The following is a 24460-nucleotide window of genomic DNA, read 5'->3' as shown; positions in this document are numbered from 1 at the left end:
TCCTGTGTCTTCTTTCTTTGTCCTGTGTGAACCTGCTTCTTTCTCTTTATCTCTCTTCTTGGTCAGAGATACCCAGAAAATTGTTCCTGACCAAGTGAAGTGAATTGCCTTATTAGATCCCATTTGAGTCACCTTATACATTGAAAAACATTTTAAACAATGAAAACCATACTTGTGCACATAGTTTACCTTGCTTACTTCCTTAAAGTAAATGTGCTTACAATACAATTTGGACTTAAACATGGAAATTTAGTTATTCTTTGCAGTTTCCTAGTGAATTATTATTTTTTAGACAGACACTTAAGAGCCTACTAAATATCAAATGTTTTACAGTTTTCATTTAATCTTTATCATTCTGGGAAAGTTTTCATTTCTTTGTTTTACAGATCAGTAGACTCAAACTCAGGGAATTAGATGTGATATCCAAGGTCATCTAGATTTCCAGGCTCTGTCTGTTGGATTACATTTGCTTTTGTACTTTTAACTGACTATCACTGGAATATATAATTTTATAATCCATGTGTAACAACACTGCCTGTGTGTGGTTTTTTTTCTTTTTCTTTTTGGTAGCCTCATTAATGTATTAAGGTTCTCTTGTTTGAAGTTGTAAGTTTCTAGGAAAACAAGGTAGCAATGAGAAATTGGACAATATCTGGAACTTCCTAGGATCCTCTGCCTTTATTGTTGTCATTCTGCCAGGTATCAATAGTAGTGATTATATCCCAAGCCATAGTAACTTTCTTAAACTAGAGCCTCCTGAAAATATTTTAAAGAGGTTTTTTGTTTTTTTTTTTTAAATCTGTAAGTGGTAGGTGAGTAATAACAAACTTTTTTATTTCCTACTGGGTTGATTACAGTAGTCATAACATTATTGATGTCTTCTAAGGGCTCTTTAACATAACGCTTATTTGCTGAAATGTGTTTTGTAGCTTCATCAGCAATTGAAGTGCTGGATATGCGGACTCCGCAGATTAGATAACCTTCCTAAGCACCTGGATGTTGAGATGCCAGATCAACCACTACCCATAGGTCAGGTAAAGTAAAAATTCTGTAGTGTTCAAGAGTGAAAATAAATTGTCTAAAAAAAAGTCAAAGTAGGATGATTTTTTAAAATTATTCAACTTATTTAGAAGTTTGTTTTTCTGTTCCTATTGAATTGTTTTGTTTGTTCTGTTTTAGATACTAAAAACAACCTTTTCATTCTTTGGAGCTGCTAGCATTTAGTATGACAGGTAAAAAATTGCCCTTTTCCCTAACACCAGCTTTTTGTTGTTAATATTCCTGGTGTCCATAAATGTTCTTGCTTCTTTCATTGTTTGTCTTTGTTCATTGAATTACCTTCACCTAGAAATGCCATCTCCTTAAGTCTGTCTATGCTTCTTAAGGACTCGCCCAAATGTTATCTCCTGCAAGCAACAGAAATCTCCACTAGCTCACCACTACCCCTAACTTCTTCCTGGATTTATCTATTTAGGTATCAGTTATTGACTTTTTAGTATAATACATGAGAATTTGGTTCTTATACCACTCACTTTCCCTTCCTCAAATATTATCTTTAGTCATATAAGTTATCACTAATTATGATTAGGACTTTATAAAGCCAAGTTTTCTAGAATATTTAGGATAGGATATTTGTTTTCTTGGTGCTGCTTTTTGTTTTGCTGTGTCTTCCTCATAATAGTAATTTTTAAATAAAAAAATTCTGTTGTAGCCTTTTCTGTGAGATCTCCTTCTCTTCCAAAGCCTTTGGCTCCTCTGTGCCCATTTTGGCAGATTGTTCTTTGGGTTGGCTGTGCAGATGTCACCTTGAGGTTTTTCTCATCTGCTCCCCTAGAGTAGATCCATAGTTTCCTGGATCCCATGTCATCTTTCTTGGCTTTCCCTTTGTCATTTTACCTGACTATGTCCTCAAGTAAAACCCAAAGGAAGCATGGGGTGGTATATTTTCTGATCTCTAGCTTCTGAAAAAATACAATCCAGTGTTTGGGTTTTGGAGCCAGTCTGAGACAGGTTTGAATCTTGGTTCTACTGCTTATTAGCTGTATGCCCTTGGGCTGATTCCCTAATTGCTCTATGCATCAATTTTCCATTTGCAAAATGGGGGAACCAGTGATAGTATTAGTACCTATGTTTCTAGGGAGCTATGATGATTAAATGAGTTGGTACATGTAAACCATTTAGAATAGTGCCTGGTGCATAGCACATCCCCATCACTATTCTCTTTTGTCATAGTCTACCCTCACACTTGATGTATAGTTTGGTTGATTATGTATTTCTAGGTTGAGGATAATTTTACCTTAGAATTTCAAAGTCTGTGCTGTTGTCTTCTAAGCAGTCGTGGTGGTGGAACCTCATGTCATCCTGAGTTTCACTCATTTATGCATGACTTTCTGGAAGCTTTTAGGAGTTTGTCTTTTTCTTGGTGAGCTGAAATAGCACAACATTGTACTTAATGTGGGTCTTTTTTCATTCATTGTACTGGGTACACTGAATGGACAGGCCTATGGATAGACTCTTTCAAAGTTGGAATCTTGAATCTTGTCATATTTTTGTTAACTTTCTCCTTTCCATTTTGTTTGTTCATTTTGAAGTGTCTGTTAATTGGATTTTAGTCCTTTTGTCTTGAGTCATGTATCTCACGTTATTTCTAATTTTTTTTAAATTTTAAGTTCTGGAATATTTTTATCTTTTGACTTTTAGGAAATTTTATTTGGACAGTCATAACTTTAAGTTTTGTTTTGGTTATTTATTGTTGGTTAACCAATTTTCCCAAAACTTAATGGCATAAAACTACACATTTGTCTGTCACTACCGTATGGGTTAACTTGGGCTAACTGGACAGTTTTTCTGCTGGTCTCATTTGGCATCTCTCACTGTGCAGTTAGATGGTGTCAGGGACTGGTCATCTGGATGCTCAGCTGCAGTGGAGTGTCTGAGATGGCTTCTTCACCCACAGGTCTGCTGTCTTGGTGTTTCTTCATGTGGCCTTCCTCTCTGCATAGTATCTCATCCTCTCGGGCCTCTTCTTGTGGCTTCTGTTTCTCCAAGAGGATAGTCAGTACTTGTTTTGGCTTCCAGAAGCACAGAAGCGGAGCTGCCAGGTGTTCTTAAGACTTAGACCTGGAACAGGTCCAGTGTCATTTCTACCAAATTCTCTAGGTTAAAGTGAGTCTTGGGGCCAACCCAGATTCACTGTGGGATGGGCCTGTTCAAAGATATGATGACAGGAGGTGTGGCTCATTGGGGACCAACTCCCAAGGTGAACCCTGAGTTCTAAGAACTTTTTCTTCTCTGATTATTCCTTATTCATATTCTATTTTTGTTTTATTCATATAATACATTCACAAGTGTCTTTATGAAGTGATTTTGATACTCTTTTGTTTTCTCTCTAGCATCTCTTTGTTCTTTAATACTTTTTTTTCTTAGTTTATTTTGGTCTTATTTTTCTTTTTAAAGCCTTTCCTTAAATATCTATTCTATGTTGCTTATCATTTGTAGTCTTTTTTTTTTTTTTTTTTTTTGAGACAGAGTGTCACTCTTGTTGCCCAGGATGGAGTGCAATGGCGTGATCTTGGCTCACTGCAAACTTTGCCTCATGGGTTCAAGCAATTCTCCTGCCTCAGCCTCCTGATTAGCTGGGATTACAGGCATGTGCCACTACGCCCAGCTAATTTTTGTATTTTTAGTGGAGAAGGGGTTTCTCCATGTTAGTCAGGCTGGTTTTGAATTCCTGATCTCAGGTGATCTGCCCACCTTGGCCTCCCAAAGTGCTGGGATTAAAGGCACGAGCCACCATGCCCAGCCTGTATTCCTTTTTGTAATTCCATTCTTGTTCATTCATATTTGGGAGAGGTACTAAAAGACTGAGAGGCTGGGTGTGGTGGCTCACACCTACAATCTCAGTGCTTTGGGAGACTGATGTGGAGGATCACTTGAGCCCAGGAGCTCAAGACTAGTTTGGGCAACATAGTGAGACCCTATCTTTACAAAAAATAAATAAATAAAATAGCCAGGTGTGGTGACACCCACCTGTAGTCCCAGCTATTTGGGAGGCTGAGGCAGAAGGATCGCTTGAGCCTGGGATGTTGAGGCTGAAGTGAGGTGTGATCATCCCACTGCATTCCTGCATTCCAGCCTGGGTGAAAGAGCAAGGCCCTGCCTCAATAAATAAATAAATAAAATAAATACAAATAAAAAATAAAAATAAAAATCGATTAGGAGTTCTTCATGGCCAATACTTGGCAACTGATGGCTTTTAGGGGGAATATATGCTGATTCCTGATTGTTATCCTCTACCCCTCTATCTTATCTCCCAGTGCAATCATAAATGATGGCTGGAACTACTCCATTCTTCTGGAGGTGAAATCTACATTCTCTTGTCTGAGGTAGATAAGTTTGCTTGGGTTCTGCTTAAGCAGATGGGGGAGAGCAGTGTGTTTCAGGGCCTGGAAAATGTGTTCTCTATATAGGCTTTTTGTTAATCTCTGTTTTCAGTCTTGCCTATCAGTCCCACCCTTGGGGATACCTGGTGTCTGAGTCTAGAACTTTTCCAGGTTGCTGTGGGACAAATTAGCCTACTTGTAATTGGTATCCCTCTGACCTCCACTTTTGTTTGCTTTGCTCTATTAATTAACCATTTTCCATTTACTGTCATTGTCTAATGGAGGTGAATTATCTTCTGTTGGTAACCCCATTCCTTTTTTTTGTAATTGTGTGTTTATATAATGTTTCTTCACTGTATTTCTAGTGGAGCCTCAGGGCAAAGAGCAGATGGTAAAAATATGTGTTCAGTGTTCAGTTTTTTTCTATAAGACATATGCAACTTGTGTTTTCCACTGAATATCACATGAACTTAATGCATATAGAGCTACCTTGTTTTTCATGATTGTGCCTACAATTCCATGGAGAAATATAATTTGTGAATTACCTGATGAAATTTTCCCAATTTTGAATCATCCTTGCATTCCTATAATAAACACTGTTAGAACGGCTATGGTAATATTCTATTTTTTACTTCTGTATTAAATAAGATTAAAGTTTTGTTTGTTTCCTTTAAGGCTCTTATTGCATTCCAGTATCAAGGGTATGCAGGGCTAACTTGGGAAGCTTTACATCTTTTTTTCTAACACCTAGGATGTAAATCTAGTTTACACAGTAATTTTCAACTGCAGGAATATTTTGCCTCCCATGGGACGTTTGGAAATATCTGGAGACATTTTTGTGGTCACAACTGGCCATGGTCGGGAGGTCTTATTGGCATTCTGTGGGTAGAGGGGATGTTACTAAATGTCCCACAACACACCAGGAGAACCCTCCACAAAGAATTGTCTGGCCCAATATATCAATATTGCTGAGGCTGACAAACCCTGGTTTAAATAAATGTCCAATTTGGAGGATGAGTCTGTCTTTTTCCTTCTTGTGTATTGGTCTCCTGATTTTCCATTTCTTCAGTTAGTTTTCATAACTGTAGATTCTTAAAAGAAATGAGCACTTCTTCCACACTTCAAAGGTGTTGTAAAGATGTGTAAAGTTTTCACTTTTTACATCATACTAACATGTGGCTATATGCCCTTTTCCCTTCAAAGTTTTCTTTATCTTGATCACTTATCAGAGGCATGATTGTTTTATTATCTTAGTCTTTTGAAAGAATCCTCCTTTAGTTTTATTTTTTAAATTTAGTGGGTTTCTTTTCACATTTTCCTTATGTCTTAATTATTTCCCCTTTTTCTTTATTTTACTTTTTCTAGTTTAGTGGATCAATGTAATTTAAATTGCTTTTTAAACAAACATGTAAGAGTATACATTTTCTTTGGGTGCTGTTTGACTTTATTACACAAGTTTTAAAATCTATTTTCTAAACAGTTTGTATTTTCTAAGTCATTTTATTGTGTCCTATGTTCTCATTGCTCTTACTATTAAAACTTTTTATTAGCCGGGCACGGTGACTCATGCTTGTAATCCCAGCACTTTGGGAGGCCAAGGCAGGCAGATCACCTGAGGTCAGGAGTTCGAGACCAGTCTGACCAACAGGGAGAGAGCCCATCTCTGCTAAAGATACAAAAATTAGCTGGGTGTGGTGGCACATGCCTACAAATCCAGCTACTCAGGAGGCTGGGGCAGGAGAACTGCTTGAATCCGGGAGACAGGTTGCAGTGAGCTGAGATCGTGCCACTGCACTCAAGCCTGGGCAGTAAGAGCAAAACTCTGCCCCCACCCCCCCAAAAAAAAACCTTTTTATTGTGAGATATGACATGTATTGAAACTATGTAAAACATAAGCTTATTGTAACATATAGTTAGAGTGAGTACTTGGGAACCAACACCTAGCCAACACTGAGGTGAAGAAGAAAAGGCACACTGCCTGCACTACAGAAAACTTAAGTTTCTCTAGTGTTATCGCTCACATATGCATCCTTGAACAATACAGTGTAGTGTTGCCTATTGTTTAAACTTTTGAAAATCATGCTATATGTATTTTTTCATACCTTTGTTGTTCTCAATATTGTGTGTGAAATTTGTTCCTATTGTGCGTAGCTATCGTTCTTTTGCTTTGCTGTATTTACTCCATTGTTTGAATACACCATACCATTTATCCCCTTGGCTAGATAGACATGTGGGTTGTTTCCAGTGTTATTAGGAACAGCGAATGCTGCTGTGATCATTGTTGTCTATATTTCATGGTACCCCTGTGCCAGCATTTTTCTGGGGCACATACTTAGGAGTTGGATGATTGAGGCATGAGGATCAATTTCTTCTTTTACCCAAGAGTTATCTAGAAAAAAAAATTTAAAAAGCATTTTCAGGTGGCTTTTGAGTTATTTTTAGTGCATCAGTATGGTCAGAGAATATGGCAAGTGACCTTTCAGCTATATAGCAATCATTTACACTTCACTATTGGTGTTACTGTTGTCTTTGCTTATTGCTACTTCTTGTATTATGTCTCCTGCTCCCTGCCCCTCAAGTATATCCCTGAATAATATCCTGGGTTTTTTTCCCCCTAGAAAGGGTTTGTGGGGATGTGTATGGAGTGTGTTCCATGAACTTACTGTCTGCTATCATTTGTTCAACAAATATCTGACTCTGTATAAAGTACTCCATCCATATCAGTGTGGAGAATCTGGAGGCAAACATACACAGATAGGCTTCCTGTCTTGAGGGAGTTAGATATAGAATTCTGAGGTCATGATTGAGTTTCTTTCCAGGTCTTTACACTTTTATGTTCTGATATTTATTGTTATAGATGAAAACTCTGATGCCTATCTGATTCGCAGTTCTTTCTGATAGTTAGTATGATTTTCTGTGTAACTGTAAAGTGTGTGGGTTTTCCTTTTTTTTTTTTTTTTGAGATGGAGTCTCCTTCTGTCACCCAGGCTGGAGTGCAGTGGTGCGATCTTGGCTCACAGCAACCTCTACCTCTCACATTCAAGTGATACTCCTGCCTCAGCCTCCTGAGTAGCTGGGGCTACAGGCATGTGCCACCATGCCTGGCTAATTTTTTGTACTTTTAGTAGAGACAGGGTTTTACCACATTAACCAGGATGGTCTCGATCTCCTGACCTCATGATCCACCCACCTCAACCTCTCAAAGTGCTGGGATTACAGACATGAGTCACCTTAAATGCTTTGCTGAGTCAAGTCCATTGTGCTCTGGCCCTTCTACAAGTGTTTTTTTTTTTTTCATTTTTTGATTTGGGGGTCTTATTTTTACCTCCTAGAATTGTCTTTTACATAGTAATCTGTTTTGTATTTTGTGGATACAGTATCTTCTCAATTACTGCTAAAGATTCCAATTAGATTTTAAAATTCTGTTTATTTCCTGCATTAGCAGTGCTTCAGGTCATTTGTGCTTCTTTGACTTGGCACTTTCCTTGCAGGTTGATAATTTTCTTCAACTCTCTGATGATACATGGTTATCTGTTCATTTATACATGAGGTATACCTTTGATCAGTATGAGTAGTTATGAGTGTCTTCAGAATTGTCACTCTTTTCTGCTGTTACCTCCCCCTCCTGGTTTGCAGACCTGTGCTCTTCCTGTGGCATGAGGATGGGGAGGTGCTGGCTGGTGAGCTTTCCAGATTTTGAGCAAAAATGAAGAGGCAGAGTCTGTTATAAGATTTTGCTGCTGCATTGAGTTATATTAAAAAACATTCTGTCTTTTCTCTCTGGTTTTGACAGTCATAGTAAGAGACCTTCAAGATAGGCTTCCTATTAGCGGAGTGATCCTTACCAACTATAGTTGGGACAAGTATGATGAAGAATGTTTGATTCTTCAAACAAAAGTGGTCCCTCCATTATTTGGATTGGGTTTATGGCTTTCTCGAGCTCAGCAGTCTGATTCCATCTGCTTTGTATCTTCCAGCATGTCCTTACAGTTTTGGTTCACTAAGGGTATTCTTTTTGTATTCTTGTTTTGCTGCTGCTACAGCGAACTTACTCTCTTTTATAAAATTCTGTCATTTCAGCGGGGTTTTAGAAATAGGACCAGGTCACATCTCGAAATGAAATAAATCTTAGGATTTCACAGCCCTAACTCACTTTTTGTTTTGATTAAATTACTTCCCCTTTTTGAGGGGGTGGGGACTCAGCTTTCTCATGTGTAGAATGAAGGCTAGTAACTGGGCTAGTGGTGACAGACCCAGATGCATGTGAGAATCACCTCAGAGAGTTTTGCAAAACAGATTCTTTGGATAGGCTTTGAAATTAGCATTTCAAAAATGCTCTTTCAACCATTGATGCAACCAAACTCTTTGGGATTTTGAGGCTACGTATATATTCTTTAGATACCCAGAATAATTGAATTTGTAATATAATAATTTAGGGAAGTGAAAAGGGGGTGGATTACATTTTGGAAGCTGCTGCTTAGATACTGCTGACAGTTTTGTTGGTCTTGATTTCTGGATCCTAGTTTCTTGATCTTTTACATATTCTGGGTTCTAACCTGAACTGGCCTTTATGGTTGAAGATGCATTTATATACTGTGTCCTGACCAGGAAGCTTGTCTTTTGAACTTTGCCCTAACTGGCTATGAAGGCCCTTCCTAAAAATTCATTACATTCATTTCTGAACTTGATAATTGTAATTTGTGTTAATTGGTAAATTGTGTCTTGTAGAGAGATATTTGATAGTAAATTACATGTTTTTTAAAAGAAAATTTCCTTTATAGTGAGGTGGTAATCATTTCATAATTCTTAGTTTTGGGAAGTGTCTATTATAAGTAACATGTCTGACCTCTTAAAATGTAAGGAAATTGAATTTATGTAATGATTCAGGCTTTTCAAAGTTAAAAAGGTAGCTGTTTTGAGGAATTGATAGTTTGGGACATTTGTTTTAAACAAAATAAGCCTTTGATCTTATGCACATAGCCATACAAGTAAAATGTTTTCTTATTTTAAATTAGATTATGTTTTAAAATTTTTTTCAGTTTTGCTTTATGTTTGATTGATTGCTTTCCTTTATTCCTAAGACATCCATTAAGTTGAATTGTTCAAAATTGTTTCATTTTTAAAAGCTGAGAACTGTTGTTTGTCAAATCAAAGTTGGATTTTAAAATGCACATTTTAATTTTAATAAGCTCTCTGGTAGTGGAACTGCAGTGACAGATGGTTGGGAGTTTGTTCCTAAAGCTATTACACCAGTCTTCTAATGTGCATACTTGTTCTGTGTAACCCTGGCAGATTTTTTCTCTATTTCAGAATGGGACAACAGAAGAAGTGACTTCAAAAGAAGAGGAAGAAGAAGAGATGGCTGAAGTAGGCATTTTATGTAAGAATAATATTTTGGCCAGGTGAGGTGGCTCATGCCCGTAACCCCAGCATTATGGGAGGCCAAGGTGGTTGGATCACCTGAGGTCAGGAGTTTGAGACCAGCCTGGCCAACATGGCGAAACTCTGCCTCTACTAAAAGTACAAAAAATAGCTGGGCATGGTGGTAGGCACCTGTAATTTCAGCTACTCAGGAGGCTGAGGCAGGAGAATTGCTTGAACCCAGGAGGTGGAGGTTACAGTTAGCCAAGATCATGCCATTGCACTCCTGTCTGGGTGACAAGAGTGAGACTCTGTCTCAAAAAAAAAAAAAAAATCATAAATATCTTCAGTTTTGAACATTTGAGTCATTCTCTAATCTTCTTTATAAATAAATATTAATGTAGAATAATTGAAAGCACATCGTATTTGGAATGGAATGTAACTTATAAATTTTAGCTTTACCTCTAACTCATGATATGCCTTTGAGCAAATTGTTTTATCTGAATTCTTGGATTTGATTTTCTGGTAAACAAAAGCTCTTAACTTTTAGCACTAAAATTATATTTAATACTAATCAGTACTTAACCTGTATTTGGTTATTTTTTGGAAGAGAAACTACTGAGTTTAAAAAATTTTATGTTTGCATAAAAGGAGAATTTGAGAATATTTAAGGGACCACTTGCCAGAAGTAGTGAAACTGTCTCTTGTTGAAAAATCATTCAAAGAAATTTGTCTTAATCTGTTTTATAGTGTTGTAGCAGAATAACAGAGAGTGAGTAATTTATAAAGAACAGTCATTTATTTTCTGACAGTTCTGGTCTGGGAAATCCAAGATGAAAATATCAACATTTGGTGTCTCAGGGCCTTTTCATTGCATCCTCACATGGTAGCAGGAAGAAGGGCAAGAGAGCAATCTAGTCCAACGTGTGAGGCCTCATTCATAAGGGCCTTAATCCCATGAAGGAGGAAGGAGCCCTCTTGGCCTAATCATTCTTAAAAGACCTACCTCTTAATATCATCACATTGGCAACACTTGAATTTTGGAGGGAATACGTTCATACAGTAGCAAATTTAGTAGAGCAAATTCCAAAGACATTGAGCCTAGGCCAGTTGTCAGTCATGGGTATAATTTTAGATGTTTTTAGGCTCTGAAGCTTTTCATTTAAACTTAAACTTTGGAACAAAGATCTTCTATGTCTCTGCATTGACCAAATAGAATGTATGTGAATTCCATGGTCTTGATTGTTTTAAAAGATTTTTTTCTGTTTGGGATCTTATAATTAATTTAGGCTTTCATTTTCTTGGTTTGGAAATTTTTAATGTAAAATATACATTAGAGGGATTCAGAACTAAAAAAGTAGTGTTGTAGCCTTGTTTTTGTTTGTTTTTTGATACAGGGTTTACTGTCACCCAGGCTGGAGTGCAGTAGCATGGTCACGGTTCACTGTAACCTTGAACTCCTGGGTTCAAGCAATCCTCCTGAGTAACTGGGACTACAGGCCTGTGCCCCATGTCCAGCTAATTTTTTTTATTTTTATTTTTTGTAGCATTTGAGTCTCGCTCTGTTGCCCAGGCTGGTCTTGAACTCCTGGCCTCAGGTGATCCACCACCTCAACTTCCCAAAGTGCTGGGATTACAGGTGTGTGCCACTGTGACTGGCTGTAGGCTTGTTTTATGAGTCTGGGAGTAAAATACTTCTTAAAATTGTCCAATTAGAATGAGAGTCTGTATAATGTTTTTATGCAGTTTAGCTTAGGTGGAATAAGCTGCATGTAAACATTAAATATTTTCCATGGGTCAGGCAGCCATTGTACTAAAGTTCATGAACCCTTTCATTTTCCCTTCACAACATGAAAAACAAGGGACTGCAACTTTGAGGGAAATCTAGAAAGGCAGGAGACTGGACTTTGGAGGTGTCAGATTAGGACAGGTGAAAAGCAGATATTCTAGGCTCCTAAAATAACATGGGAACAAGCCCAGAATGACTTTGGACATGGTGTGTTTTGGTGCATTGGATGCTTTTGTTTTGAGAAAGAAGTTTGATGTGTTGAAGTCATGGAATGCAAGATTTTCCAGAAAAGGCAGATGGATAGAATCTTGAATTTGAGATAGGCATGTTTCTATTTGGTGTGTGTGTTGATAAGAAGGCCTTAAGCGGGGAATCGTGTGCTGAGAATATTGTTTTAGAAAGATACGTTGTTGGGATGTGCTGATTAATACTGAGGTAGAGAAGTTTTGTGGATGGGAACATGACCGAAGTTGAAGGTACAGGAGGAAATATAGGCCAAAGGCATTTGTGAGCATTGTGGGGAAAAACAAGTGTAGGATGGAAGATCAGGGCTGAAAGGTGTATACAGGCAGAAGGGAGCTCCATGAAGTACAGAGTCATGGGCAGAGGTTGAGTGAAGGTAGTCAGTAATCTGATCTAGAAATCAGTTAGTTAGCTGGCTTGGAAAAAAAAATCGAGATAAATATAAACTACTCCTTTAGAGATTTTGGCAGTTGAAGTGGAAAAATAAGGTAATTGAAAAAAGTTAGGATTTAAACAATTCTGCATATATTTGTATATGTGTAAGAACAGATAGTATGGGAAGGGAGGGAGCAGAATAATGTGAATTAAGATGTTGTTCTGTGGGGTGTTATTCAAATTCCTTTAAAATTATTATTAGTTTTTGAGATAGGGTTGCTGTCACCCAGGCTGGAGTGCAGTTGGCATGATCATAGCTTACTGCAGCCTCAAACTCCTGGGCCCAGATGATCCTTCTTTTTCAGCCTCCTGAGCACCTGAGATCAAATTCTTTTTCTAATTTATTTTTAAGTTATTAACATCAATAGATGCTTACTACATAAAACCATAAACTTGGAAATTAGGGGAAAGCACCAAATGTCTCCAGAGATAACAACTAAAATTAATTGAAATTAACCTTTCAATATAAGTTCTTCTGGTCTTTTTCTGTGCTTATTTCAGCATAATTGAAATTCTTTCTATTCCTATGTGTATTCCATTTTTCATTTCAAAGTTTTTCAAAACAGGAGAAATTATGCTGTGTTGGTATTTCAGTGGCCTTTTAATAGTTAAAGGAATTGAGTTAACTGTTTTACTATTATTGCACATGCAGATTTTGTTTGTTTTTGTGGTTGCAAGGTTGAAATAGTTATCCTTATGCCTAAATTTGTGTTTACATCTTAGACTGGTTTCTTGGAATACAACTCTAGAAGTCAAGTTTCTGGAACAAACTATGAACAGTTAAGGTTCTTGACATCTGCTGCTAAACTGTTTCAAAGGTTCCTCTTAAGAGGAGATTTAAAAGATGGCTTGGCCAGGCGTGGTGTCTCACGTTGGTAATTCCAGCACTTTGGGAGGCTGAGGTGGACAGATCACTTGACATCAGAAGTTTGAGACCAGCCTGGCCAACATGGTGAAGCCCTGTCTCTACTAAAAATACAAAGAAATTAGCTGGGCTTGGTGGTGTACATCTGTAATCCCAGCTACTCAGGAGACTGAGACATGAGAATCACCTGAACCTGGGAGGCAGAGGTTGCAGTGAGCAGAGATTGCCCCACTATACTCCCACCTGGGTGACAGAATGAGCCTCTATCTTAAAAAAAATAAAATAAAATAAATAAAGAAGTCAATAAATAAATGATGGCTTATTTCATAATAGTTGTGACTTTGTAAAGATTTAAATCTGCTTTACCCAGAGTCTAGCTATTAAATAAAATACAGGATATAAAAGGTGAGAGCCTCTTGAATGGAATGTGGGGCTTTTTCTCTCTCCCCATAGGATAGATATATTCTGTTTATTGTCCACCCTTGAGTCAAGAATAATTTAACTTTTGCATAAGAAACTGCTGAAGAAAAATAGGTTGAATAAGCTAACATTTTTCTTTTTTTTGCAGGATATAGAAGAACTTAGATCACTATGAGATGAAAGAAGAGCCTATTAGTGGGAAAAAGTTGGAGGATGAAGGAATTGAAAAAGAAAATTGGGCAATATTAGAGAAAATTAGGAAGACTGAAAGGCAAGACCATTTAAATGTGTAAGTGTGTATCAATATCTGGCGCCTGGACTTTTTGGTCAAGTAATTATAGTTAACACCAGGCAATTCATGAACATGCTGATCTCAGCTGCTCTCCTTCTCCATTCCTGCTTTAGTGGTGGATTCAGTCATTTGTTTACTGGTTTTGAGACAGGATCTTGCTCTGTCATCTGGGCTAGAATGCGGTGGCACAATCATAGTTCACTGTAGCCTTGGTCTCCCAGGCTCCAGTGGTGCTCCTGCCTCCAGTGGTCCTCCTGCCTCAGCCTCCCAAGTGCCTCAGACTATAGACATGTGGCACCGCACCAGGCTAAACTTTTTGATTTTTAGTAGAGATGAGGTCTCACTATGTTGACCATGCTGGTCTTGAACACCTGAGTTCAACCATTCCTGCTACCTTGGCCTGACTAAGTGCTGGGATTACAGACATGAGCCACCATGCCCAGCCACACTCATATGCTTTGCTGCCCAAAGTTATCTTTCTCGTCTATGAATACCCACTTTTTACCCTGTTCATCTGCTCTTCACATCCTGAACCACCTGCTGATCCCTGTATATGCTCCTTTCCACCTGTCTATGCTGTTTTCTCTGCTGAGAAAACCTTCTGTGGCATCTGTATATTCAAATTCATTCTCTCCTACAAAACACAACTCAAATTATTTCTCCTTCATGAAGCTGACTTTGGTCCATCCTGCTCGGACTGAACCAAAAGTAATGTTTCTCTTTTGACTTAAAATCTCTTTTAGGTGAAGCAGCAGGATGGGAAAGGAACACTGAGTTTGGAGACAGACACACATATGGTTTCACTTTGCTCAACTCTAAAATATGATAGACAATACGTATCTTTTGGATGATTGCTATGAAAAATAAATTAAAATGATGCATGTATATACATAAAATGCTTAGACAGAGTAGGGAAGCATCAAATGATTGTCTGAACACTTACTGCTTCCTGCCTTGTACTAGAGCTATTTACCAACTCCACAATATCCAAGGACCAGTTACTTTGTCTTGGGCACAGGTTCTCCACAACAGGGAATGAATTGTTAGCCAAATAGATGCCAAATGTTGAAATCAGATAGATAACTCTCCCTCCTTAAATCTTATTTATATATTAATTTAATTGGTAATTTTTCATACAGCAAAGAAATTTAGCCAATCCCCCATATCTTGATTATTTAAAAAACTAAGATTGTAGCATTTGAATTAATGTTACTGTGCTTTCTGTGTCTTGTGATCAATTCCAGTTTGAGTTATTTAAAAACAAGTATAAATTATTGAACACTTTTGTATGACCGATACTATGCTAAATACTTTATACTTTATAGATCTTTTCATTTATTCATCATAGCCACTGTGTGAAATAGGTGCTCTTTATATTTTAGAGATAGGAAAAAGTTCTCATGTTTTATAGATATGAAATGAGTTCATGATTACATAGCTAGGAGTAATATTTTTATAAATTTGATTTTTTTCTCCTTCAAAGTCTAGTGTAGTCTTTAAAACCTTTAGTTTCACATGACCAAAAAGTAGTTCCATTTCTATTTAGTCTTAAGATAAGATATTGATATGTTTTCATCTTTAAAGAAGTCTCTGCACTGAAAAACTGAAACCAGTTGCATGTAGGCACACATGGTTCTCAGTGTCTTAATATGTGAACTAGACCATCTGTGTAATATTCTTGCTTGTAGTCTTATGAATGAAGCCTATTTTAGTTAATAATGTGTCACCTTGAGTGTCTTCTAGTATTTTCAAAAATTTCTGGGGTTTGGAATAGACTCATACTGAATTCTATGCTATCGTGGAGTCCATGGTGGTCTGAATATGTTGGCTAGACTTTTTTAGGTGATAAGTAAAGGAAATGAACCAGACTTGTGTCTGGTTTTATATTCTCTTGAAACTTCATAATGCTTCATTTAATTGGACTTTTTTTTTTTAACTTCTAAAATTGTTGAGTGGTGATCCATTTTTATTGTAATCTTTTTCTTTTTTCTTTTTCTTTTGAGATGGAGTCTCACTCTGTGACCCAGACCAGAGTGCAGTGGCACCATCTCAGCTCACTATGACCACCACCTCCCATTTTCAAGTGATTATCTTGCCTCAGCTTCCTGAGTAGCTGGGACTACAGGCACATGCAACTATGCCTGGCCAACTTTTGTATTTTTTTAGTAGAGATGAGGTTTCATCCTGACAGCCAAGCTGGTTTCAAACTCTTGGCCTCACTTTATCCACGCTCCTCAGCCTCCCAAAGTGCTGTGATTACAGGTGTGAGCCCCCTGCCTGGCTACTGTAATCTTTTAGAGCAGGTTGAAATACCTTAAATCTTCAAATTAGTTGGTTCAGTAGACCCTGATAAACAGTGGCTTTTGTGTTTCAGGCTGCAGTGTCTGGGTCAGTGCAAGCTTCAGATAGACTTATGGAAGAGCTCAGGGACATATACAGATCACAGAGTTATAAGACAGGTAAGGATCTCTAAATCCCTGCTCTTCTGATTGTTCTTTTGTTCTTTTCCATTGTCAGATTATAAATGTCATTTCTTAAAACTGGACAGAAATGGAAATGTTTACTAATTTTATTTTCTGAAACTCAAACACAATCAAGTTCCAAAAGATGTAGGGGGTAAGATAGGATGAGTTTGCTTGTTTTTGGATTTAAAGAAATTGTTTTTATAGGTCCATTGGAATATTTTGTCATCTTCCTGATAGAGTGAACATTTACATGATTTTTATCTTCTGGCAAAAAGCTTGAGCAATATTGCTTGATAAGTAAATAAGTTTAATACATTTCATTATACAGGGAATGATTGCCAAGTTGATTTTTATTTTTTCCCCCAGTTTTGAAAGCAACATAATCAACTCTTATTGTGGAGGTAGTTATGTTATTACTTTAAAAATATGCAGGTGGAGTACACCTGTAGTCCCAGCTACCAGGGGTGGTGGGAGGCTGAGGCAGGAAGATCTTTTGAGCTTGGAGAAGTCAAGGCTGCAATGAGCTGTGATTGCACCATTATATTCCAGCCTGGGTGACAGAGTGAGACACCATGTCTCATAAAACAAACAAAAAAAGAGGGAGTGGGGGGTGGGATACATATTGGATGTGTATATATAGGACAGTTGTAGAAAAATACTGATTTTTTAGTGATTTAACTTTTGACAGTTCTGTCCATGGCAAATTTTTCTACTTGAACACCTTGGCTAATAATACAAGTTTAAGAAAGCATATTAAACTTTTTTTTGAATTCTTGAGAAAATTATATACATGTGATTATTTTCCTTTAGAATGACTACAAACTCTGAACCCTCTTATTAGATTAGATTTAGGCTATTATGATCTCTTTGGGACATTTATTCTAAAGGAGCTGGAAGCTATAGTGGCCTCTATTTTTCCCAGGGATATAGAGAAGCTTAAGATCTCCTCTTTCTGGAACTTACCCTGGGTGCTCAATTTTAACTTTCTGATTGGTTCATTTTTGAGTTAGTAAAAATAATAATAATAATATTTTTGTTTGAATTGCAAACAAATTTTCTTTGCACAGTGATCTTCAGATCTTTTTATTTATTTATTTATTTATTTATTTATTTATTTATTTATTTTGAGACGGAGTCTCGCTCTGTCGCCCAGCCCAGGCTGGAGTGCAGTGGCGCGATCTCGGCTCACTGCAAGCTCCGCCTCCCGGGTTCACGCCATTCTCCTGCCTCAGCCTCCCGAGTAGCTGGGACTACAGGCGCCCACAGCCGCGCCGGCTAATTTTTTGTATTTTTAGTAGAGACGGGGTTTCACCGTGGTCTCGATCTCCTGACCTTGTGATCCGCCCGCCTCGGCCTCCCAAAGTGCTGGGATTACAGGCGTGAGCCACCGCGCCCGGCCGATCTTCAGATCTTAAAAGAAAAACAAGGGATAGGAGACATTTTGCTTATCTTTTAAGGTAAGAAAATTGTTGTGAGACTCTATATCCTTCTAATGGGTGTATATTTGTACAAGTGTTTGGAAAACAGTTTGGTAAAGTGGAAGATACTCATACCCTATGGTTCAGGAATGTCGTGGATATATACTCCACAAGAACGAGTACGTAGGTGCCGGGAGACACAGGAATGTTCAGAGCAGCATTGTTTGTAATAGCCACAAACAGAAAATAACCCAAATGTTCATTCCAGTAAAATGGAGAATTGTGGTATTCATAAAATGGCTTACAGCTATGTGGGACAAGATGGGCGAATCTTGAACACTATGTTAAGCAAAAGAGACCAGACCCCCAAAACCTAATTTGTACAATTCCCTCTATATAGAGTTCAAAAATAGGCAAAACTCATGTTGGTTAGGGCATACATTCTTAGTGGAGGCAATATCGCCTGTAGTGGAGTAAAAACTGGTTCCTTCGAGTGAAAGAAAATCTTACCTATTATCATGGTCTGCTGCCCTCCAAAGGGCCATAGAACGTAAATGAAAAGAAAACTGAGAAACACTTATTTATGGATTCATACTTGGGCAGTAAAACTATCAAGAAAAAAGAGGTGATTACACACAGGGTAGGTTAAGGAGTCCATCTAGGTGGGAGGTAGGGAGGTGTGAACTGAAAGATACATCTATGGGCTTCTTGGATCCTGGCTCTAATATCTTTCTGGAGCAGGCTGGTGGTTACATGGGCACATAATTTAGAGTAACTTGTTAAGGTCTACCTTAAGGTATATTTTGTGTACTTTTCTGAATGTGTTATATTTAATAAAGTATTTTTAAGATACCTAAAATAAAGATTACAAAAGAATAACAATGGAATCTAGAAAAAATGTTAATGATCTAATATGGAATCTAGATAAAATGTAATGGTTTAAAATCTATGGCTGTATGAGGTATTTTGATGAAAAAAACAAAGACCTAAAAGAATACTTTGTTGTACTTACTCTAAGGATGGTAGTAGTTTTCTAAAAGCTTCTTACTTAGCTTTTCTGTGTGTATATTTTTGCTTGGGGATATATCTTATGATTGAACTTTCTAGAAATGATCCTAATGTCAGTATTTTCTCTGACTTTTGTTATCGTAGAAACTGTTGTGGTTGTCAACTGGATTGTCTTCCTAAAGTATAAATCTAGTATATATTGACTGAAGTTGCTAATGGTTACTTCTTTACGGATTCATATGGGTGAACAAATGAAGCATGCAGGCCTACAACAAAAACCAAAACACCACAAAAAACAGGAAGATACCATTTTTTAAAAAAACCCATTAAATCATATGAACATGTGCCCAATGCCAAACTTAAGAAATAGAACCTTTGGTTGGGCATGGTGGCTCATCCCTGTAATCCCAGCATTTTGTGACACTGAGGCAGGTGGATCACCTGAGGATAAGAGTTTGAGACCAGTCTGGCCAACATGGTGAAACCCTGTCTCTACTAAAAATACAAAAATTAGCTGGGCGTGGTGGCAGGTGCCTGTAGTCCCAGCTACTTGGGAGGCTGAGGTGGGAGAATCACTTGAACCCAGGAGGCAGAGGTTACAGTCAGCCAAGATCATGCCATTGCACTCCAGCCTGGGTGACAAGAGTGAAACTTCATCTCAAAAACAAAATAAAACAGAAATAGAACCTTATCAGTACCTGTAGCACCCTGTGTTCCCCTCCCTTGTCATGTCCTCTTTGGGAGGTATCTTGAAGGGAATATGAAATCTTGGTCAGGAAACTGGAGGATTCATGACTGCAGGTGGTGTTTTCATTATTTTTTCCTGCTCTAGTTAGAACTTTAGGGAGGGGATGATCTGGGGGGTAAATGACTGAAATGCTATTGGATTTGTGTTTGTGGCCCATGGCTGATACCAGAAAGAAGGGCCTTTTCTAGGGTTGGAGTATTTTTTAAAAGGCCTGGGAAGAATGTGATTGCCTTGAGCTAACTGACCTTCTGAAGAGGACCTTAAACTGAATTGCCAAGTTATTAGTAACAGGATTCACAGACTTTGGAGAATAGCAGGTATGACTCAGAAAGATTTACAGGAAAGAGCCAGAACAATATATATTTATGGCCTCTGATGTCCACAGTGACAACTTGAGAGTCATGAATAATAAGCAAAATGGAACTTGAGATAAAGCATAACACAAAGATGGGAGTGAGGGCAGGAGGGAATGCAACCTGGTCAGCAACTTGACAAATCCAACTTGCTGTACTTTTAAGGAAGTCATTTTCTGATGTTACAGGCAACATCAGAGTTACTGAATTGAATTCTGAGGTGGTACTTTAAGAAGGATCTACTTAGACAAGGATAGGTTCATTTAGAGAATAATAGCCAGGATTGGGAAGAGATTCTTTTCCATGTCCTAGGATAGCTGATGAAATTGTGGATTTGGAGAGGAAAGGATGGGGGTTCAGGTTCATGATAGCTTGTCTTTAGCTATTTGAAAAAGTATGTATATGGAAGCATTAGTTTTTATTTTTATTTGTTTTTGGTAAAGACAGGGCATAAAACTAGAACTAATAAGTCAAATTACAAAGGGGTGATTTTCAACTCAATATAAGGAAGTGACTTGTAACTATTTAGACCCATCTGGTGATGTAGTCTTTGAAAAATAGAATGTTCTTCATCCTTAAGAATAACTTAGAAGGCTGAGATGTTAAATGGGAAATCAGATAACTTCATGAGATCCTTGTAGAGCCTGAGAGTCTGGTTCAGAGTTAACATATACTAAGGTAACTCAAACTTCATTTTACCAGTCACCCTCAACCTTTATTTTCCCCTCCCTGAAGAACGCTTTTGATTTCTGTAAAATCTTGATTCCTGAGTTCCAGGGTACAGAGTTTGTGGAATAGAGTCCCCATGGTTTGATGTAGAGGATCCTCTTTCTCCTGTCTGAAAATATCCTTTAGTATTTCCTTTAGTGTGAGTCTGTAGATGGAGAAAATCCTTACTTTTTATTTCATTATTGAAGAATATATTCATTGAGTTTAAGTTTCTAGATTGGCAGTTTCCTTCTTTCAGCACCTTGAAGATATCATTCTTTTATGCTAGCTTCCATTGTTTGTCTTTAACTGTTTATGGTGGTTAAATCTTGTGAAGTCTTTGATCGGTTTTGGCAAATTCTCCACAACCATATCTTCAGCTCTTGCTTCTGTCTCATTCTTTTTTTTTCTTCCAGGGCTCTAGGTATGTGATACACTTTTCAATATATTGTCTTTTATTTTTTTCAATTTTCTACCTTTTTGTCTTTCTGCCTTTTTTGAATTTACTGAATCTGTCTTCTGCTAAGTTACTGCTGTGGTTAAACTTATCCATTAAGTTATTACTTTCAGTTTTGGTAGTTCTAAATTGCAGAATTTCATATGGTTGATTTTCATAATTTGCATTTCTCTGCCAGGTTTTCAGTCTTGTCCTGTCTTTCCTTGCTCATGTTCAGCAGAGTTATTTTGAAGTGTGTCTGGTAACTCTGTTATCTCGATCCCTTGTGGTTTTGTGTCTGTTGTTTGCTTCTCTTATTTTCTGTTAGCTTGTCTTTAAGTCTCATGTGGCTTTTTATTTTTAGTGATAGACATTATATATTAAAAATTGTAGAGCTAATTTGAAGCCTTGGATGATATTCTTCTCCAGAGAGGATTTACATTTGCCCCTGCCAGGGGCTTGGAAATTAGCGACCCAGGATTGTCTCATCCAATCAGGGATTGAGATGATTAAAGCTGGCCATCATTCCCTGTCAGGGCAATTTGCAGTTTGTTCTTCAGGTCCCAACCTGAGGAGTGGGAGAGTTAGCAGGGCCTCTCCTCGGTGGACGCTGAGCTCCAATGTTTATCTCCCTGTGAGCTCTGTGAGGCTGTGAGTTCTAGCTCAGCTTATTAACCTCTTCTTCTCTGCTGTCATTGGAAGAAAACCCAAGGGGGAAAAAAGAAGACTCTGTTCTCTGGTATTCCCTTTTCTCAGCCCCTGTAATCATTACATTTTGTCCACTTTTCTATTCTCAGTGGGAAGACTGATCTAAGTTACCTAGACTGTCATCGTTGGAATGGTTCCTTTATATAGTTCTATTGAAGTGGAACCCCTTCATATGTTCCATAAGTTTACCATAACACTGTTCTGTTTGGGCCTGATTTTCACTTCATTTTTATTTGCTTTGGTTTTCATTTCTGTTCCTACTAATTTTACCTTTATGACTTTCACCCATTATCTGATAATAAATGTACATATTCTTTTATAGATTCTTTGAAAATCTTCCAAAGAGTATATAGCATTAAGGATGTTCTTCAAATTAATTAAACTTGCTAATTTGCTTTTTAGGCTAACTTTCCATTTGATCCTCCATTTGTTTGAGTGGTGTTAACTGTTCTTTCAGGAGCATACATTTAAGTGATTACTTTAATTTTTTTTTTTTTTTTTTTTAGTTAAAAAAATTTTTTTATAGGATTAAGTCTCACTATGTTGCTCTGGCTGTTCTTGAACTCCTGGGTTCAAGTGATCCTCCCACCTTGCCCTCCCAAAGTGCTGGGATGACAGGCATGAGCAGCTGTGCCTGGCCTACATTTTTTTTTAATACAGTGTGCACCAGAATCATTTGGAGAGCTAGTCCCAGGGTTTCTGATTCAGTAGGTCTGTGGTGTTGCCTGAGCATTTACATTTTTAAGAAGTTCCCAGGTGAAGCTGATACTGTTGTTCTGGGGCCCATATCCGAAACCATTGGTTATAAATCATTATGTTGTTGATAGGTAGAGATTTTAGTGATATATGTGTATACACACACACACATATATATTTACACATACACACACACACATATATACACATTTTAATCATAAAAACCAAAGGTTTTTCAAACGTAAATTGTGACTGAAGGTTTAGAGAATGTTACGATTACAGAGTGGTCCCCACATGCCTGTGATCCTAATTAGTACTTCTAGGAATAATCATGGGAAGTCTCATGGACCTGTGGAGCTGGCTAATTACTTCTAGAGGTGATAGTTGCAGTGTAGTAGAATCAAATGGTAATTGTCATGCAGTTTTACTGAAATTTGTATTGCTTCTTTTTTGTGATTGAAAGTCTTACAGAAGTGGGGAAAAGATCACGGTTTGCTAGGTTAGTTGTGAAATGTTCTGTAGACCCTGAAAGTATGAGCAATTTAAAATAATGAGGATTTTCAAACACTCAGCTGACTAATTCCATTATGTGACATAATCCACATTATGGTGATTAAAATCTAAATATCTCCAGCCCTTACTTTGATCATTTCTATGGTTGAGATAGTAATAGTTGCATTTAGGGTAAAAATATGAGTGACTACTTCTGACTTCAGAACTTTCTCCAGAAGAGCTTTGTTGCTACAGTTATTTTTACTTGTATTTGATGTACATGCTTATGTATGTGTTTTGGGGGCTAAGATCCTGTTAAGAATCATTATTCTGTATAATCAAAATACATATTAACTGTGGTGTTGGTACTATAGAATACTTATCTGGACATGATATCCACCGGTAAAAGAGAAAAAAAACTGTGGGTTTAAAAAAAAAAACCTTAGTATTACGTATGGATGTGCCAAGCTCATTTTGAGTTTCCCCACACAGTAAATGAATATTGGTTTTATTATTTAATTAATTAATTTTATTGAGACAGGGTCTTGCTGTGTTGCCCCAGGCTGGAGTGAGTGGTGCAATCACAGCTCACTGCAACCTCTGCCTTCCGGGCTCAAATCATCCTCCCACCTCAGCCTCCTGAGTAGCTGGAACCACAGGTGTATGCCACCAGGCCAAGCTAATTTTTGTATTTTTGATAGAGACAGGGTTTCACCATGTTGCTTGTGTTGGTCTCGAACTCCTAGACTGAAGCGATCCACCCCACTCAGACTCAAAAAGTATTAAGACTATGGGTCTGAGCCACTTTGCCCAGCCCAATATTGTTTGTTAAAATTTTTTATTTATTTACTTATCTTTTGCTTTTGTTTTTCTGTTTTAATTTTTAGATTTCTATTTTTTTCAATATTGTGTTTTAAGGGTTTACTTACCTGAGGCCTGCAGCCTAATCTTTGCCATATCTCCCCAAGTGTTCTGTGAGTGCTAATATAGTGGTATGTTCATAGATATTTGTTTTGTGGGGATTGCAAGGATTTGGGGAAGCCAGGTTCAAAGTGTCTTTTACCAAAGGACTTCTTGGAAGCCTTAATGCCATTTTCTGTTTTTCTCAAATTTGTTAATTAGTGTTCCTGACAGCATCTCAGAGGACGATGCCCTCTGGCTTACTCTCTAGGAAATGCTGCTCTGTTGGAAATCTGGAGTTCTGAGTGATTCCCATGTGTTTTCTGCTGCAGAGCAGGACATGCTGAAGTGATTCCTTCATGAGCAGATGTTAGAGGCCTCCTTTTGACAGCTTGTTACAAAATTGATCACAAATATACTATTAGGTGAGTGTAAGTCCCCGGTTGGGTGTGAAGCAGAGTTGTTTAGAATTGTGTACTGTTTTATTTTGTTACCTTTAAATCTTCTCTGGGCTGTTTTGGTTTCAGCAGTAAAATTGCTATAAAAAGTACTTCTCTTGGCATAAAACCTCATGGTCAGTTTTGGAAGTTCAGTGTTAGGTAACCCAGCCAAATACTTACATATACAAAATAAACACAAGACTGAAAAATAGCAAATGTTTACCCTTTGTGTCTCTTACTCACCATACCAGCCTTTTACTAGCCACCAAGCCATAGTTCTTTTGTTTTTCATAGTTGAATG

The 24460-nt window shown here is 37.6% G+C and overlaps 1 protein-coding gene across 24 annotated transcripts in view; it reads left to right on the top strand.

Moving 5' to 3' along the window:
* The window catches only part of LOC105464719 (golgin subfamily A member 6-like protein 4), a 67227-nt gene that overhangs the window by 14436 nt on the left and 28331 nt on the right, over positions 1-24460 (top strand). For 10 of the 24 annotated variants that reach the window (XR_011626203.1, XR_011626198.1, XR_011626197.1 and 7 more), the window contains 6 exons: positions 930-1034; positions 1180-1232; positions 9693-9784; positions 13644-13784; positions 16162-16246; positions 23942-24144. The gene's annotated coding sequence lies outside the window, so the exon portion shown is untranslated. Of the gene's footprint in view, positions 1-929; positions 1035-1179; positions 1233-9692; positions 9785-13643; positions 13785-16161; positions 16247-17319; positions 17335-17651; positions 17710-23941; positions 24145-24460 lie in introns of those variants that run through there. The other 14 variants (XR_011626210.1, XR_011626211.1, XR_011626201.1 and 11 more) reach the window with 13 other exon arrangements.

Source organism: Macaca nemestrina, chromosome 7 (genome assembly GCF_043159975.1).
Source record: "Macaca nemestrina isolate mMacNem1 chromosome 7, mMacNem.hap1, whole genome shotgun sequence".
Lineage (NCBI taxonomy): Eukaryota > Metazoa > Chordata > Mammalia > Primates > Cercopithecidae > Macaca > Macaca nemestrina.
This window is presented reverse-complemented; position numbering and strand designations above follow the sequence as displayed.